A 17,948-nucleotide genomic window follows, 5' to 3' on the forward strand; every position below is an offset into this window, starting at 1 on the left:
CGTAGTCCCCGTCGAGATTCGAATGAACTGGATAGTTCACCCGAAATCCTTACGCTGTTCTGCACACCGTCCATCGTTGCTCTTATCAGTCTAGTCAGCTTCCCGGGAAAGCTGTTCTCGTCCATAATTTTCCATAGCTCTGTGCGGTCGATACTGTCGTATGCCGCTTTGAAGTCGATGAACAGGTGATGCGTTGGGACCTGGTATTCACGGCATTTCTGGAGGATTTGCCGTACGGTGAAGATCTGGTCCGTTGTCGACCGGCCGTCGATGAAACCGGCTTGGTAACTTCCCACGAACTCATTTACTTTAGGTGAAAGACGACGGAAGATGATCTGGGATAGCACTTTGTAGGCGGCATTCAAAATATTGATCGCTCGAAAGTTCTCACACATTAACTTGTCGCCTTTCTTATGGACGGGACAGATTATCCCTTCCTTCCACTCCTCCGGTAGCTGTTCGGTTTCCCAGATCTTGACAACTAACTGGTGCAGACAGGTGGCCAACTTTTCCGGGCCCATCTTGATGAGTTCTGCTGCGATACCGTCCTTACCAGCCGCTTTGTTGTTTTTGAGCTGGTGGATGGCATCCTTAACTTCCCTCAGCGTGGGAGTTGGTTCGTTCCCGTCCTCTGCTGCACCAACATAGTCATTTCCTCCGCTGCCTTGGTCCTCCGTGCCTACATTCTCTTCGCCATTCAGGTGCTCGTCGAAGTGCTGCTTCCACCTTTCGATCACCTCACGTTTGTCCGTCAAGAGGCTCCCGTCCTTATCCCTGCAGATTTCGGCTTGCGGCACGTAGCCTTTGCGGGATGCGTTGAGCTTCTGATAGAACTTACGTGTTTCCTGTGAGCGGCACAGCAGTTCCATTTCCTCGCACTCCGCTTCTTCCAGGCGGCGCTTTTTCTCCCGGAAGAGACGGGTCTGCTGCTTCCGCTTCTGTCTGTATCGCTCCACATTCTGTCGGGTTCCATGCTGCAGCATTACCGCCCGCGCTGCATCCTTCTCCTCCAGAACCATTCTACACTCCTCGTCGAACCAATCGTTTCGTCGACTCCGTTCTACGTACCCGATAGTGCTCTCGGCTGCGTTGTTGATGGCTGCTTTGACTGTACTCCAGCAGTCCTCTAGAGGGGCCACATCGAGCACACCCTCGTCCGGCAACGCTGCCTCGAGATTCTGCGCGTATGCGGTGGCGACATCCGGTTGCTTCAGTCGCTCTAGATCGTACCGGGGCGGCCGCCGGTAATGTACGTTGTTAATAACGGAGAGTTTTGGGCGCAGTTTAACCATCACCAGGTAGTGATCAGAGTCGATATTAGCGCCACAATAGGTCCTGACGTCGATAATGTCGGAGAAGTGCCGTCTATCAATCAGAACGTGGTCGATTTGCGATTCCGTTTGTTGTGGTGATCTCCAGGTGTAACGAAATGGGAGGCTGTGCTGGAAGAAGGTGCTACGAATGGCCATGTTCTTGGAGGCGGCGAAATCGATGAGGCGTAGGCCATTTTCGTTCGTCAGCTGGTGGGCGCTGAACTTTCCAATCGTCGGTCTGAATTCCTCCTCCTGGCCTACCTGAGCGTTTAGATCCCCTATGATGATCTTGACGTCGTGGTTTGGGCAGCGGTCGTACTCGCATTCGAGCTGCGCGTAAAATGCGTCTTTGTCATCATCAGTGCTTCCGGAGTGAGGGCTGTGCACGTTTATTATGCTAATGTTGAAGAATCGACCCTTGATCCTCAACCTGCACATTCTTTCGTCGATCGGCCACCAACCGATCACGCGCCTCTGCATGTCGCCCATCACTATAAAAGCTGTTCCCAGCTCACGTGTGTTGCCGCAACTCTGGTAGATGGTATGATTACCTCTAAACGTTCGCACCATAGATCCTGTCCAACACACCTCCTGCAGCGCTACGATTCCGAACCCGCGGTCCTTCAGTATATCGGCGAGTATGCGGGTGCTCCCGATGAAGTTGAGAGATCTGCAGTTCCACGTACCGAGCTTCCAATCGCAAGTCCCTTTTAGTCGCTGTGGTCGTCGCCATTGGTATCGGTTCGCATTCTTCTCTTGTTGATTTTCCGGTGCTAGTCTTTTTTTACGGCTGGCTCGCAGGGCCTGACACCAACCCACTAACCCAGGGAGCTGGGCTTACCTTCCCGGAAGCTACGGGTTCTGCATTGGCATTTCCTCCAACTACAGTGCTAAATAGCTAGGCTCGAGCGCCAGTCTTCGCCGGGGGTGGTGTTTTTAATGGGCGCCCAGGAGATAATATTTTACCTGAGCTTCCACCCCACGGAGGGGGGAGGGGGGGTCAAAAAATGTCGATTTTAGCGTTATGTAATAAATGGATGCTGCCTTACGATAGACGAGGATACTTTCGAGATGGTGGAGGAATTCGTCTACCTTGGATCCTTACTGACGGCTGACAACAACGTGAGCCGTGAAATTCGGAGGCGCATCATCAGCGGAAGTCGGGCCTACTACGGGCTCCAGAAGAAACTGCGGTCGAAAAAGATTCGCCCACGCACCGAATGTACCATGTACAAAACGCTAATAAGACCGGTGATCCTCTACGGGCACGAGACATGGACCATGCTCGAGGAGGACCTACAAGCACTCGGAGTTTTCGAGCAACGCGTGCTAAGAACGATCTTCGGCGGTGTGCAGGAGAACGGTGTGTGGTGGAGAAGGATGAACCACGAGCTCGCTGCGCTTTACGGCGAATCTGTTGGAGTAAAGTAGTGATAGCCCCCAGGTCATGATCAGTATATAACAGATGTATCACCCCCTTGGTTGTTAGTGACGGATGTTGTGAATGTATATGTGTAGGATAAGTATAATGAAGACGAAGCGTAATTGCCGATGTATATGACCATGTATGTTGTTTGTTTATTTTAGTCCGTACTAGATCGTTAATGATTAAAGTTGAAAGAAACACGATCCGCGAAGTTATTACTTTCTTTCGTATCACGAATCCCGGTGACGGCAATTGTCCGGTTGGTCATTCCGGTCGGTTGCTCTGGTCCACTGTGCTACGATTGCTAACAGGTGATGGGCTCAGATAACGCGAAGAAAGTATGTTAAAAGTGTCCGTTCGAAGAGGCATTTTTGTGAATGTGATGTCAATTACAGTTCGAGGTAATTGAATATTGTTCGCCTGGCGGGTGAGATCGTTGTTTATGACGAGTTCTGCAGTATGAAGCGTTGGGGCCAGTGAATTTTGCCGAGAGAAGTGCCATTGGCAATAAGTACTACCGGAAGAAATAACGTACGGACGTAAGTGCGGACTGGTGGAAGTGAATTTCGTTTGAGGAGGAGCGGCCATAGCTTTAGTTGCGCCGAGTGTTGTGTTGGAACGTTACACAATAACCAAAAGCGGGGAGAGAGTGCACGGCGCGCATAGCCGCAAATCGTGTTTGTGTGCAATAGAGTTGAACAGTTTTGGAGGAGCGCCACAGTGGTCTAGAAGGGTGATTTTGTGCGACGAAAAGTTTGAAAATGGCAGAAGCGAAGGTGTCGTTTGATCGGTTGAGCGATGTCAACTGGTCAACGTGGCGGTTCCGAATGGAGTTATTGTTGATGCGAGAGGATCTATGGATGATGATAAAGGATCTCAAACCAGAACCAGCGGATGTGACCCCAGCGTGGAACAGGAAGGATGAAAAGGCACGAGCGTTTATCGGCTTAGCTCTTGAGGATAGTCAGCTCATCCACATCATGGAAGCGACAACGGCAAAGGAGATGTGGGAAAAATTGAAGGGCTACCATGAACGAGGATCTCTGTCAAACAAGATCCATGTTTTACGGCGACTTTGTTCGATGCGGCTGGAAGAAGGTGGAAACATGTCGGATCATCTAGTGGAAGCCTCGGAGTTGGTCCACCGTCTGGCAAGAATGGGAGAGTCGCTGAAGGAACACCTGGTCGTGGCGATTCTTCTGTCAAGCTTACCGGAGTCGTTCAACCCGCTTGTGACCGCACTTGAAGGACGCCCGGAAGATGATCTTAAATTAGATTACGTGAAGGGAAAGTTGTTGGATGAGTGGCGAAGAAGAAGTGAAGAGCGGATTCCGAATAATATACCCGAACAAGTCATGAAGTCGACAGTACAGTCTGGAAATCGGAGAAATGTGGCTCGGGTGTGTTATTACTGTGGACGTGAAGGACATTTGCAGAGAAACTGTCCGGTGTTGTTGGAAGAGATAAAAAATGATGTGAGGAAGCAAATAGAAGCAAAAGCAGCAAATGTGCGACATTCGGATCCGGACAGTGATGGTGATGATCGAGGAGTATGCTTTACTGTGACAACTGGGAGTGATGTGTGTACAACAGGAAGATGGATTGTAGACACCGGCTGCACAAAGCACATGACTAACTCGGTAGAAAATCTTGGTTGGTGGAACCCTTGTGCAAAAGATGTGTCGTTAGCAGATGGAAAAACTGTTAAAGCAAGAGGATGTGGCAATGGCAAAATCACCACAACAGGGATGAATGGTGAGTCAGTTGAAGTGACAATGAAGGAGCTTCTTTATGTGCCAGGATTGTCGGAAAATGTGTTATCGGTCAGTCAGATCACGGAAGACGGGTATACTGTTGTGTTTGGTAAGAATGATTTCCGGATTATGGATAATCAAAAGGTGCTAGCTAGAGGCAGAAAGTGTGGCGGTTTATACTATCTACAGCAATAAATGATATGGTTTATTGAAGCATTGGACTAGGAGGAGCACGAGGAGGAGTAAGCGTTGTTTTAGTGGGAAGGTAAAGGGGGCTGCACTAAGGAGGAGTGTTGGAGTAAAGTAGTGATAGCCCCCAGGTCATGATCAGTATATAACAGATGTATCACCCCCTTGGTTGTTAGTGACGGATGTTGTGAATGTATATGTGTAGGATAAGTATAATGAAGACGAAGCGTAATTGCCGATGTATATGACCATGTATGTTGTTTGTTTATTTTAGTCCGTACTAGATCGTTAATGATTAAAGTTGAAAGAAACACGATCCGCGAAGTTATTACTTTCTTTCGTATCACGAATCCCGGTGACGGCAATTGTCCGGTTGGTCATTCCGGTCGGTTGCTCTGGTCCACTGTGCTACGATTGCTAACAGAATCCAGCATACAGAAGGTGGTCAAAGCCGGAAGGAAACGGTGGGCTGGGCATGTTGCAAAAATGCCGGACAACAAGCCTGCAAAGCTGGTGTTTGCAACTGATCCGGTTGGCACAAGAAGGCGTGGAGCGCAGAGAGCACAATAGGCGGACCAGGTGGAGCTCGACTTGGCGAGCATTGGGCGCGACTGAGGATGGAGAGCGGCAGTCACAAACCGAGTATTGTGGCGTACTTTTGTTGATTATGTCTTGTCTTAATGATGTTGAACAAATAAATGTATGTATGTAACGTTTTGATCCATGGGTTGGATCTTCCTCAGTGCTCGCTCTTAATCAACTTGTAAGGACCGTACTTTGCACACGATCGTTTGTCTGTTTTTTTTTTTAATCCATTAAACACTGCACTTTTTCCGTTCATCACCAGCACCCCAGTAGGATGGTATGAAACGGGAGAAATTCGAAAACTAGAAATCATCGGAACACAAGAATGCGGCTGTTATCAATCGAAAATGAAAAACTAAAGCATGTTGAACTTTTTTGCGAGAGAAAAAAAAAGTTGCCTATCCTAAAAATTTTGGGCACCCCCTGTATACCCCCTAGGATGATAGAGAAATATTACTTTCGTCTTTTGAGAATGCTAGTTGAACTGATATTTAAGAGATAGCGATATTATCTCTCATTGAACTGTTTTGCACGAGTATTAGTATTTGGCCCAATATCACCCCCTAGAAGGGGTGAAATTAGGCCATCTTCCATTAAGCTATATCATTGTCAAAATTAAAGTTGAAGCATTTATACTGTAACCGTTCCTAATTAGTATAAAAATGAACGTGTCTACCGAGTACAACATTGATTTAGAGCTAAAATATTGTTGCGACGACCTGCAAAGGGAAGGACTATGCAATTTTTGCCCAATGACACCTCCACTGACGGTACGTAAGTGCAGGTGATCTGGCAACCGAGCTCAAATCTGTATCAATGACGCACAAACAATAGATTGACTTACAGTTAATATTTGAGATTATTCGATTCTCTCTTTGAAAAGGTACTGCTTGTGCAACTTTTTTGTGGGAGATTGCCTATCCCAAACATTTTGCCCACCCCCTGTACTTACTTGCATTTAAGTCCAGATAGATGGAAATAACTGTCATGAAGATGCGTGTCTTAGTAAATACCTTTCCTTCTGAACATACAGCTCAGCATACACATTGTGATTGCTTCCCCACACTTCATTACAATGCCCACTTAATTTGCCTAAAACACCACAATGAAATATTCAGATACTTACCCTAAATAGAATAAATCTTTCTTGCTTCGATTGCAATCCAGTTTGTTCCACCAACGTCATCACCATTCATAAGCTGCAACTTTCCTGTGGACCAACAGGAGGTGGCCCAGAGCTCACATGAGAATTCTCCAAATTTCGAAAATGCAAACAAAAGGCTACAATCTCCAAATCCGTCTCTTTATGTGCTTCTTCCTCCTTCCCCGAGGGTTCGAAAGTGGGATCTCTCGGAGGTTGATTCATTTATATTCATAGGAAAAATTCTAATCCGATTAGAGCCATATCCATCTGGCGAATGTAGTAGTCCTCCTGTGGCGGCAACTGAGTGGTGGCATTCACCTCTCCTTCCTGGACTGTCGTCCCCAAAGCGTTCATCTCTCATAGGTTGCCAAAACATTCGGACATAAGCCCACAGCTAAGCTTAAATTTTATCGCAACAATCAGTTTTCCGGCCAGAGGCGCTCACCACTACACGGTATGGGGGATCACACAGATCCGACAACAATGACCAACTTTCCTACGATTCAAAATCGTCGTCATATCGGTTAGAGGACTCAAATTAGAAAATTGCTAGTGATTTCCTTTTTTCCTACACAGATCGAAAAAAGAGTGTAAAATTCTGTGACATATGATGCACATAATTGGAGCGTGGGATATCACAGAAGTTTACATGACATATCATGTAAAATTCATGAAATATCATGTAAACTTCCATTATATGTCATGTAATTCAGCATGCCTCTGAGTTTTTACATGACATATTACGTAAATTTACATGATATATCATGTAAACCATCATAACACTAAGTATACATTACCAAAATTAAGTTTACATGACGCCCAGCCAGCAATTTGGTTCCTATATCAAAGTTGCAGCTGAAATAGTCACACATATATAGAACCAAAGAAATCGTATTCAATGCACGAAACAGGCATATACATACTAAAGTGGAGGCCATATCGAAACATATATACGATTACTGCGTTTTCATCCAACATAATTTACGATTTCTCGAAAAATTTCTACGATTTCGCCGATTTTATCCGTCTAGATATACGATTATGCATGATCTTATTACGATTGAGAGTACCGATATACGACTCAAGATTTTCAAATTAAAAAAAACCAATTGGTGTTCAGTGGGAATCGAACTTAAGTCCTTTGATTGAGAGCTGCGCGTTATCTCTATTGGCCATATTGTCAAGTTGAAAATAGAGAGTTCAAAGTGTATGGCATGAAACGAATAAAGATTAGCATGATACGGTGCGTGACTTGTGGTGGGAGCGTTGTTGTTGTACATTGAGTGGCACCAAAAGTGGTGCCGTGCAAGAGGCCCGGTATTCGCATCGTTGTTGGAATCTACACATCACTTATTGTAAGTCATTTGCTAGTACGAAAACCTATATATTTGGTTGAAATTATTGCTACCATGGTTGGAATGTGTCAACAATAACAAAAATACAAATTTGTGATAAATACCATTTTTTTCTTTTTCTCCACCATACAAATATGTAAACAAAACCATTTACGATTTCCGAGATTAAAATTCGACTATAAAAAGTGCAGTAACAATCATATGCGACTCCAAAAATGAATATACGATTTCTACGATTTCATTGACTTCGCATACGACGCAAGTGTGACGCAAACGATCAATATACAGCATTGTTATAGTTGTATACGATTTCACCGATTTTCATCATACCTTTAGGTAGCAAGCTCGATTTAGCAGATTCATATACGATGTGAAGCGACGAATTCCACGATTCAAAGAAATCATATATACGATGCTAGCGATCTTGCTGCTTGACACTAAGAATGTATGTTTTTTTTTCACGATTATATCCGATTCTGTGCGATCCTACCGATAGCATCTTGCACTTTTTATGATCGGAGACGACTATATGAAACAAAATCGCAACTGAAATTTAGTTTGACATGAAATGCGATTTTACGCAATCATTGTCAACAAATATACATATTATTATACAATTCTGATTCAATATATGAAAATATACGATTTTTTCCACACAATGATTTACGATATGTGGTTGGCTGGGCGTGTAAATGTCATTATTTTTATCTGTGTACATCATCCTATCGCCACCCATCAATCGGAAGTAATTTCAGAATGGACCCATAGCTGGATGTGGCTGTTTGTGATAGAAAAATTAGTTCTTTCTCCATGTAGGGAATAGAAAAAGTAATTTTATTGGAGAAGAAATTGTAACAGAGTAAATCAGAAGAAGTATCAACTCGTTAGGTATAATGGTCTAAAGTGGTCAGAGGAATGTTGTTTGTCATCATCTATCACATCATCCTTGGGAAAGAAATTTGTCAATTAAAGTAAATAGTTTCTTCGTGAGGATTGTTCCGCAACAGTTATCTTTACTAAATCTAAGTTAACCCATTTCAATGTGATATTTGGGGACATCCATAAACCACGTTGTCATTTAGGGTGAGGGAGGTCGGCCGTCTTGTGACCTAGTTACGCGTGTTTCGTACATACACACACTCAGTCAAAAGTTTGGAGTCACCCCATCAAGAACATGGTATTTTTTCTGCGCCAATTTGCGTTCGATTGCAAAGTTGTAAGCCTAATTGAAAAGATAATAAGTCAAGGAAACTTTAGACATGATGAATCTTTTCTAAAATGAGCGCATGTTAACTTTAACAACATTCTGTAATAATGCCAAATTTGTAGATGAGAGTAGTAACATAGCCTATCTATTATTAGTTTTCAAGTGTCTTTCACGTAACAAAGCATACAAATTTAGAAGAAAGAAAACCTAGAGATGGATAATGTCTACATCATAACGCCACATTTTGGCTACTAAAGCCATAGTTGTATAGGCGTGGGTATTCACTATTCAGCATGACCATGACAGGTTCGATTCCCGGATGGTCCAGGAACTTTTCGTAAAGGAAATTTTCTTAACTTCCTTAGGCATAGAGTATCTTTGTGCCTGCCACCAGTAGCGTTGCAAGGGGGGTGTTGAGGATGAGTTCTGCACCGGGCCCCCCATTCAGAGGGCCTTCAAATCAGAAAATGTTTCTAATTATAATTTAAATAAAGTTCTTTAAATAGTGAAAGTTTCCTATAAGTATAAGTTTAATACTTGCAGATCTGTTGATAGGTATGTAGAGGTAATAATCAAGAGTTTTTGGAATGGGACACACAGCCCAAGTAACAATTTCATTGCTGATTGGTTTTGTTTGATTTTTATTAGGGTTTTATTACTGCAATAATTAAAACTCGCAGTTTTATTACTGCTTTTATGAAAACCATTGATAAAATGTTTTATAGTATACTTGAAGATATCCATAAAGACAGATTTTAAGAGTAAACAAAACTTTCCAATTTGTAAACCTTCTGGCAATCATTACTACCACAATAAAACTGTTAAAACTCTCAATAGATGGCGATCCGTTCGAATAGTAACGACATCTGTTGGTGGAAAAGCAGAACTACGACATTTCTAGGTTTATTGCGGTCATCATAAAAGTAAACTTGCTTTCGTTTTATTTTCGTTGATTATGGTTGTCGCCATATTGAAGAATTAGCTAACGTGAATGGAAAATAGTTAGTTTTGCTCAAATTTGCTATGAATTGATAGTTTGCCACCATTTCCATAACATGCTCACATAAATAAACTCTCTCTGCTGAGTTTTCTCGTGATTCGAGATAGTTTTACTAAATAAACAAATTGATTCATTTCATTCCAAGATGATAATATTCACTATTTTTGAAGCGCATTAATTTTATGATTCTGCAACCCCAATATTCACGGTAAAATTGAATGCGCATAAGCCATCCAACACAAAAACAACTAAAATATTGCTTTGAAATAACCGCTTCTACTTACGAACGATGTATCGTCCTGAACTTTACGAGCCATCGAAGAAGCTTCCCTGCATCTTGAGCTGTCATAGTTTTCATTGAAAAAAAAACAACAACAATCGAGAATGGGAAATTTCTATACTAGGTTTTAAAACGTATTTATAGTGAGGTAGTTTACGTTTTCCACGGGAGTTCTCTTGAAGAATCGGACTTCACTCTACGTTGGTTCTGACCATAATGGCTTGTGCTTTATTCATGATATTTCTTAGACCTACTTAATTACTAACACATACAAAGTTGGATTGGGGAGGGGCTTGGACGATCATACGATCGATGTGTCTTAGAACTGCGGTCAGTCCAGACCGTGGGACCGCACCGCACATGCAATGCTGACACGACGAAACTCGATCAGTTCATAAACATTCAACTCCATCGAATGCTTATCGCAGCAGCATGGCATGGCAAGTGTTGTCAGGAATACTGGATATACCACACCTTCCCCCTTATGAAAATGATGGATGGTACAGTAGTCATTTTATTATTAAGTTGTCGTCCAAACCTCTCTTATTATATATGTTACAATGTATTGTATTTTATATATTATTTAAATGATTATAAATGTATTCGATATTTTTATAAAATAGTTCCTTACACAGAAGTTAGATAAACAATAATTGGATAAAATTGAATCATAGGTAATACAACAAATAGTTCTATAAGAGATAATAAATTGGAATAAAAATATAAAATTATAACTTTTAGGAATGTAATTTTTAATTTATATAGATGGATATCATCCTCCTTCCTCACAAAAATGTTGTTCCACAATATTTTCTTAATCGGTTCTTATGAACTGTCTGTTCTTTATTAGGACTTTTCAAATCTCGTATGGTTGCATTTGGTGTATTTATTTTTGTAACTTCATATGGTCCTATTCTTAAATTTCCTAATTTATGATGTGCATTATTCTCTAACCATACTAAATCTCCTACTGCTAACTGTAGTGGTTTTGTGTTAACATTGTAATTATTCACTCGTTTCTTTTTACTTTTTTCAATACAAGATTGTGCCAGTTGATAAGCTCTGCTAAGTTTGAAATGTAATTCTTTGTAATAATGTTCTGGATTATATATTGGTGTTGGTTTGTTTTGTACAGAATTTGGCATTGGACATGGTTTACCAAAAATCAATTCAAAAGGTGAGAATATTGTGTCAATACTTGGAAGCGTATTATAAGCAAAAGCATAATATTGGATTATTTCATCCCAGTCATTTTTGGATTCGTTCAAAAATGTTCTTAGATATTCGTTTAATGTTCTGTGGTTCCTCTCAAGCATACCAATAGTTTGAGGATGATATGCTGTTGAACATTTGTGTTCGATATTCAGGAATGTTGATACATCTTTGAAAATTTCATTTTCAAATTCTGTGCCCATGTCTGTTTTAATAGACTGTATGGGTCCATATATAAGAAATAAGCTATCAACAAATTTTCTAGCTATTGTCGAAGCTTTCTTGTCCATCATTGGTATTAGAATGATGTATTTACTAAATTCACACTGTAGCGATAATAAATATCTATTACCATTGTTTGTGATTGGTAATGGTCCTACAGTATCTATTTCAACTGTATGAAAAGGTTGTGGAGGTGTATCAGTTTTTATTAATTGTTCTTTTGGATTTTTAAAAGTTTTGTTTTGTTGACAGAATGAACAATTCTGTACATATTCTCGTATACTTTGTCGCATGTTTTTCCAATAGTAAAAAGGTTTTAGTTTTTTATACAATTTCAGTTGTCCAGGATGTCCTGCGATTTTTGTATTGTGATTGTTAAACAATATTTCTTGAATTTCATTGTCATGCTCAATTGTTTTGGGCGCTTTATAAATCAATATTTCAACTTTCTCGAGAAATTTTGTTCCTATTTCTTTGAAAGTTGGTAATGGAATAATTTCAAATATGGGGTCACTATCTGTTAATGCTACTTTCGGGCTGCAGTCCCATAGCATCGATTCTAATCCTGAAAACATTAGCTCGAATGCTAAGTCCTCTTTTGGATTGATATGACTAGTCATTTCTTTAATTAACTTTTTTCGATTCTTTGACGTCAGTTTAAAATTAATTTCATAGTTTTTTCCCCTTTTTGAAGTACTCGTTATTAGCTTAGGCAGGTTATGCGTTTCTTCGGGATTAACAACTTCGTAATTACGGTTGGCCATTCCGTTTTCACTTGAGTTGGTCATCGCTCTGGTTTGTACTGCCATGATAGCTACTTGTTTAAGATCATCTGAGCTTAGATTGATTCTGGATAAAGCATCCGCACAAACATTTGATTGACCCTTGATAAATTCTATATCGAAATCATATTCATCCAAGCCAAGTCGCATTCTAGTTAACTTTTGACTCGGGTTCTTTTTGGTGTACAAATACGTTAGAGGTTTATGATCAGTTTTAATTGTAAAACGTGTGCCAAACAAATATGGCTGGAAATGATTAACTGCCCAATGAATTGCAGTTAATTCTTTTTCAATTACTGGTTTATGTGCTTCACCTTTAGTAAATGACTTACTGGCGAAAGCAATTGGCAACTCATCTTCACCATGTTTCTGTGAAAGTACGGCTCCACACGCTTTATCCGAAGCGTCTGTAGTTAGAATGAAAGGTTGTTTGAGATCAGGATATTGCAAGATATTTGGTTCAGTAAGTGATCTCTTCAACTTGTCGAATGAACTTTGGCATTCTTCCGTCCATTCAAATTTAACGTTTTTTCTTAATAATTTATTTAAAGGTGCTGCTATTTGCGCAAAATTTTTAATAAATTTACGATAATAGTTGCAAAATGCAACAAATCGGCTTTTCGGGCCCGCATGAAGTTGATCACCAATATCAACTTCTTTTCCCGATCAGCCTAGATAGCTGTGTAGTGTCGGTAGCGGTTAGTTCAACTGGCTAAGAATAGCACTACGGACCGCCTGTTCCAGTGGTAGGAATCCACTAATCAGGTGACCCCTAATTCATGGTGTTATGCGGCTTTATGCTTACCGTGCCTAGGAATGAATGACTAGGGGGGGTCTAATAAAAACCTAACCGCAAACGGAGCCTGTGGAGTACCAGGGCACCCTCCACAGTATTTGCCCTTACTGTGCTAACCGGAGCAATAGCGCGGTGGACCTTGTGTTTCTCCGAGACAATCAGCTGCCCTTCTTCAATCTCATACTTGAGGCTGAATAAGGGCGGGATTATGAAGATGTTATTAATTAGTTTAGATTCTCACCTATATGGTTTCGCATTATGCGTTTTACACAGTGTATTCTGTGCATCCTCGCCTTTGGCGCACTCAATTCGATACCGATCTGGCTTTATTGTTGCTGTTCTTTTTTGTGCTGTGATTGTTAAGAGTTTAATCTTGCCTAGTTTGGGTAGTGGCTACGGTTAGGATAGCTCAGATCAATCTTCAGCACAAAAGAACAGCAACGATCAATCTTTGTAGACTTATGCAAAATGGTACAGCCCAAGTGGCGTTAGTCCAAGAACCTTACTTTCGTAAGGGGAATTTCTATTTAGGAAACCTTGTGAATCCGGTGTTTGCTACTTTCAGTAAAAATGAAATGGCAAACTCACGTGTCATGCCTCGAGCATGTGTGCTTGTCAACAACGCAATCGTTGCTACACTCATCTCTGAACTAACTACCAGAGATGTATGTGCTATCATAATAGATGTATCTGTTGGAAACCTCAACAGGAAATACGTTTATTGTTCGGTTTATTTACCGCATGATGAACCATCCCCTACGGATGCTTTCAAGCAAGTCATTGCATACTGCACTTCAAAAGGCCTTCCGCTAATTGTTGGTAGTGATGCTAATGCTCACCATATAATATGGGGCAGCTCAGACATCAATTTGAGAGGCTCCAGTTTGATGGAATACTTGAGTAGTACAGATCTTGGATTACTTAACATAGGCAACCGCCCAACCTTCATGGTATCTGGTAGAGAGGAAGTGTTAGACATAACGCTTTGCTCTAGCAGAATTAGTCATGAGCTGACCAATTGGCATGTGTCAGATGAAGAATCTTTATCTGATCATCGTTACATCTTGTTTGAACATGTGAATTTTACTTCGCAAACTTTGCGTTTCAGGAATCCCCGGTCAACCAACTGGGATCTCTTTACCGATTTGGTTGCAGCCAAATTTCATGGATACTCACCATCAATTGACACTCCAAGTGATTTAGATGATGCCGTTGATACTACAACGGCCTTCATCATGGAAGCTTTTGAAGAAGCCTGCCCTCTGCGGTCTGTGAAGACCACAAGAGGAACCCCTTGGTGGAACTCCGATCTGGCGAAGCTCAGGAAACAATGTAGAAAGAGTTGGAACAGACGACGTTCGGCTGGATCGGAGGCTTTCAGGTCGGCTCGCAAGGCCTACCAGAAAGCTCTTCGGTCTGCTGAACGATCCGGCTGGAAAAACCTTTGTACAAATGTTTCCAGTCTGAGTGAAGCCAGTCGATTGAACAAAATCCTTGCAAAATCTAAGGATTTTCAAGTGAACGAACTTCGTTTGCCAAATGGTGATTTCACTTCCTCTGATGAGGAAGTTTTAGAATGTTTATTCAGTACACACTTCCCCGGATGTGTGGATATTACATCTTCGGATGAACCTGATGTCTTTTCTTGTAGTTATGATTCTTTAGCTTCGGCTCGGAGTATCATAACTTTAGAATCGATTGAATGGGCACTTAATAGCTTTGCTCCTTTCAAATCTCCTGGGGCAGATGGGATTTATCCTATTTTGCTTCAGAAGGGATTTGATCATTTCAAACATGTTTTGAAACAACTACTTGTTTGCAGTTTTGCTACAGGGTATATTCCCAAATCCTGGCGGGATATAACTGTGAAGTTTATTCCGAAAGTGGGTCGCGCGTCGTATGAAGAAGCAAAGAGCTTCAGACCTATCAGTTTGACCTCTTTTCTTCTGAAATGCTTAGAACGCATTGTGGATCATCACATCCGTGATGTTTATCTGGCCAATGTGCCTCTTCATGTGAACCAACATGCTTACCAATCTGGAAAGTCCACTGTGACTCTTTTACACAAAGTTGTTTACGATATCGAGAAGGCATTCGCTCAAAAGCAATCCTGCTTGGGTGTTTTCTTAGATATCGAGGGTGCCTTTGACAACGTGCCTTTCGATGCCATATTGGAAGCCGCACGGGGTCATGGTATATCTCCAATGATTTCCAATTGGATTCACCAAATGCTCAAAAACCGACATCTCTTCTCGACATTGCGTCAAGCGGCGATTAGGAAATTGAGTGTTTGTGGATGCCCCCAAGGGGGAGTCTTATCACCACTTTTATGGAATCTCGTAGCAGATACGCTATTGAGGCAACTCAATAATAGCGGTTTTCCTACTTATGGTTTTGCCGACGACTACCTAACATTGTTAGTCGGTATGTGCATCAGCACCCTTTTCGACCTGATGCAAAACGCTCTTCAGGTAGTTGAGGGTTGGTGTCGCCAATATGGCCTTTCGGTAAATCCGAGTAAAACATCTATTGTTCTTTTCACGGAAAAGCGAAACCGTAATGGTGTTCGAACTTTACGTCTCTTTGATTCTGAAATCAATGTGACTGAACAGGTAAAGTACGTTGGAGTCATTCTTGATTCCAAGCTTTCCTGGACACCTCATGTTGAGTTCAGAATCAAGAAAGCTTGTATGGCCTTCGGGCAATGCCGGCGAACCTTTGGTACAACTTGGGGTCTAAAACCCAAGTATATCAAATGGATCTACACAACTGTTGTTCGGCCAATATTGGCCTATGGATGTCTTGTGTGGTGGCAAAAGGGCGAAGTGAGAACGGTCCAATCAAAGTTAGGCCATCTCCAAAGGATGTGCTTAATGGCGATGTCTGGAGCGTTCTCTTCAACTCCCACGGCAGCGCTCGAAGTTCTCTTTGACGTTGTCCCACTACACATTCATCTCAAACAAGAAGCACTTTCTTGCACTTACCGTCTATGGGTACTCGGTTTACAAGAGGAAACTCCTGTGAACCGCAGTTCAACACACACCTCGTTGTTTCCACTTTTGGTGAATTGGGACAAAGTTGTCCTTGCTCCAAGTGATCTTACAATTGCTTGTAATTTTCCATATAGGACATTTTCCACGAAATTCCCTTCCCGGGAAGAGTGGACATCTGGTTATCTGGAGAGAAGTATTTCAGACGGCATCGTATGTTACACTGATGGCTCCCTTCTAGAAGGTCGAGCAGGTGCTGGTGTTTATTCTCGTGAGCTAAGGCTGTATCAGTCTTATTCACTTGGTAGACACTGTACCGTTTTTCAGGCCGAAATCTTTGCTCTTATGTGCGGAGTGCAATCAGCACTTCAGCAGCACGTAATGGGCAAAGTAATATACTTCTGTTCAGATAGCCAGGCTGCTATTAAAGCACTTGCTTCGGCCAACTCCAGGTCGAAGATAGTTATCGCTTGTCGAACTCAAATTGAGGAGCTGAATTCAGCAAACGCTGTTCACCTTGTATGGGTACCTGGCCATTCTTCCATCGCTGGAAATGAATTGGCTGATGAGTTAGCTCGCACTGGAGCATCACATGACTTCATTGGCCCTGAGCCAGCTATTCCGGTATCCAAGTGTTGGGTAAAGCTTCAGATTGACACCTGGGCTGCCACTCAGCACAAACAATACTGGAATAGTTTGGAGTCATGTCGTCAAACAAAATTGTATTGTACTGAGCCATCTCTAGGGGTGGCAAAGTATCTAACAAATCTGTCAAAGCAGAATTGCAGCATGCTGGTCAAAGCATTGACTGGCCACTGCCGACTCAGTTATCACATGGCGAATATTCAGCAAGCTGATTCATTTGCATGTGATAGCTGTGAATCCGATTATGGAACTTCGTATCATTTAATATGTAACTGTCCAGCTTTTGCGCAATTGCGTTTCCGAGTACTCGGGAAACACTTATTAAGTGAAACTGACTTCAGAAACCTAAATCTTCAGGACGTTCTGTTGTTCTTGACCCGCTGTGGTAAAGAGCTATAGGCTCTCTTTACGCTTTATGCATTATCACAGTGCCCTTCTCAGGGCGCTGTTCGAACCCATTGTGGCACGCTTATGCGTTATTACAGTGTCCTTTTCAGGACGCTATGTGAACCCATTGTGGTACGCTTTTGCGAGTATGACGATCCTATTCCCTTACCTGCCCTTTCCCATCTCCTATCCTTTTTCCTTCCCTTCTCCGTCAGGTAAATGATGAATAGGCTCGTGTTCATGGCGATGGCACAAATTTCCCAAATGGAGGAGAACGTGCCTCTAGAGCCGACCTACTGATACCTGATACCTGATACCTGACCCTTGATAAATTCTATATCGAAATCATATTCATCCAAGCCAAGTCGCATTCTAGTTAACTTTTGACTCGGGTTCTTTTTGGTGTACAAATACGTTAGAGGTTTATGATCAGTTTTAATTGTAAAACGTGTGCCAAACAAATATGGCTGGAAATGATTAACTGCCCAATGAATTGCAGTTAATTCTTTTTCAATTACTGGTTTATGTGCTTCACCTTTAGTAAATGACTTACTGGCGAAAGCAATTGGCAACTCATCTTCACCATGTTTCTGTGAAAGTACGGCTCCACACGCTTTATCCGAAGCGTCTGTAGTTAGAATGAAAGGTTGTTTGAGATCAG

The sequence above is a fragment of the Aedes albopictus genome, chromosome 1 (genome assembly GCF_035046485.1).
Source record: "Aedes albopictus strain Foshan chromosome 1, AalbF5, whole genome shotgun sequence".
Taxonomy (NCBI): domain Eukaryota; kingdom Metazoa; phylum Arthropoda; class Insecta; order Diptera; family Culicidae; genus Aedes; species Aedes albopictus.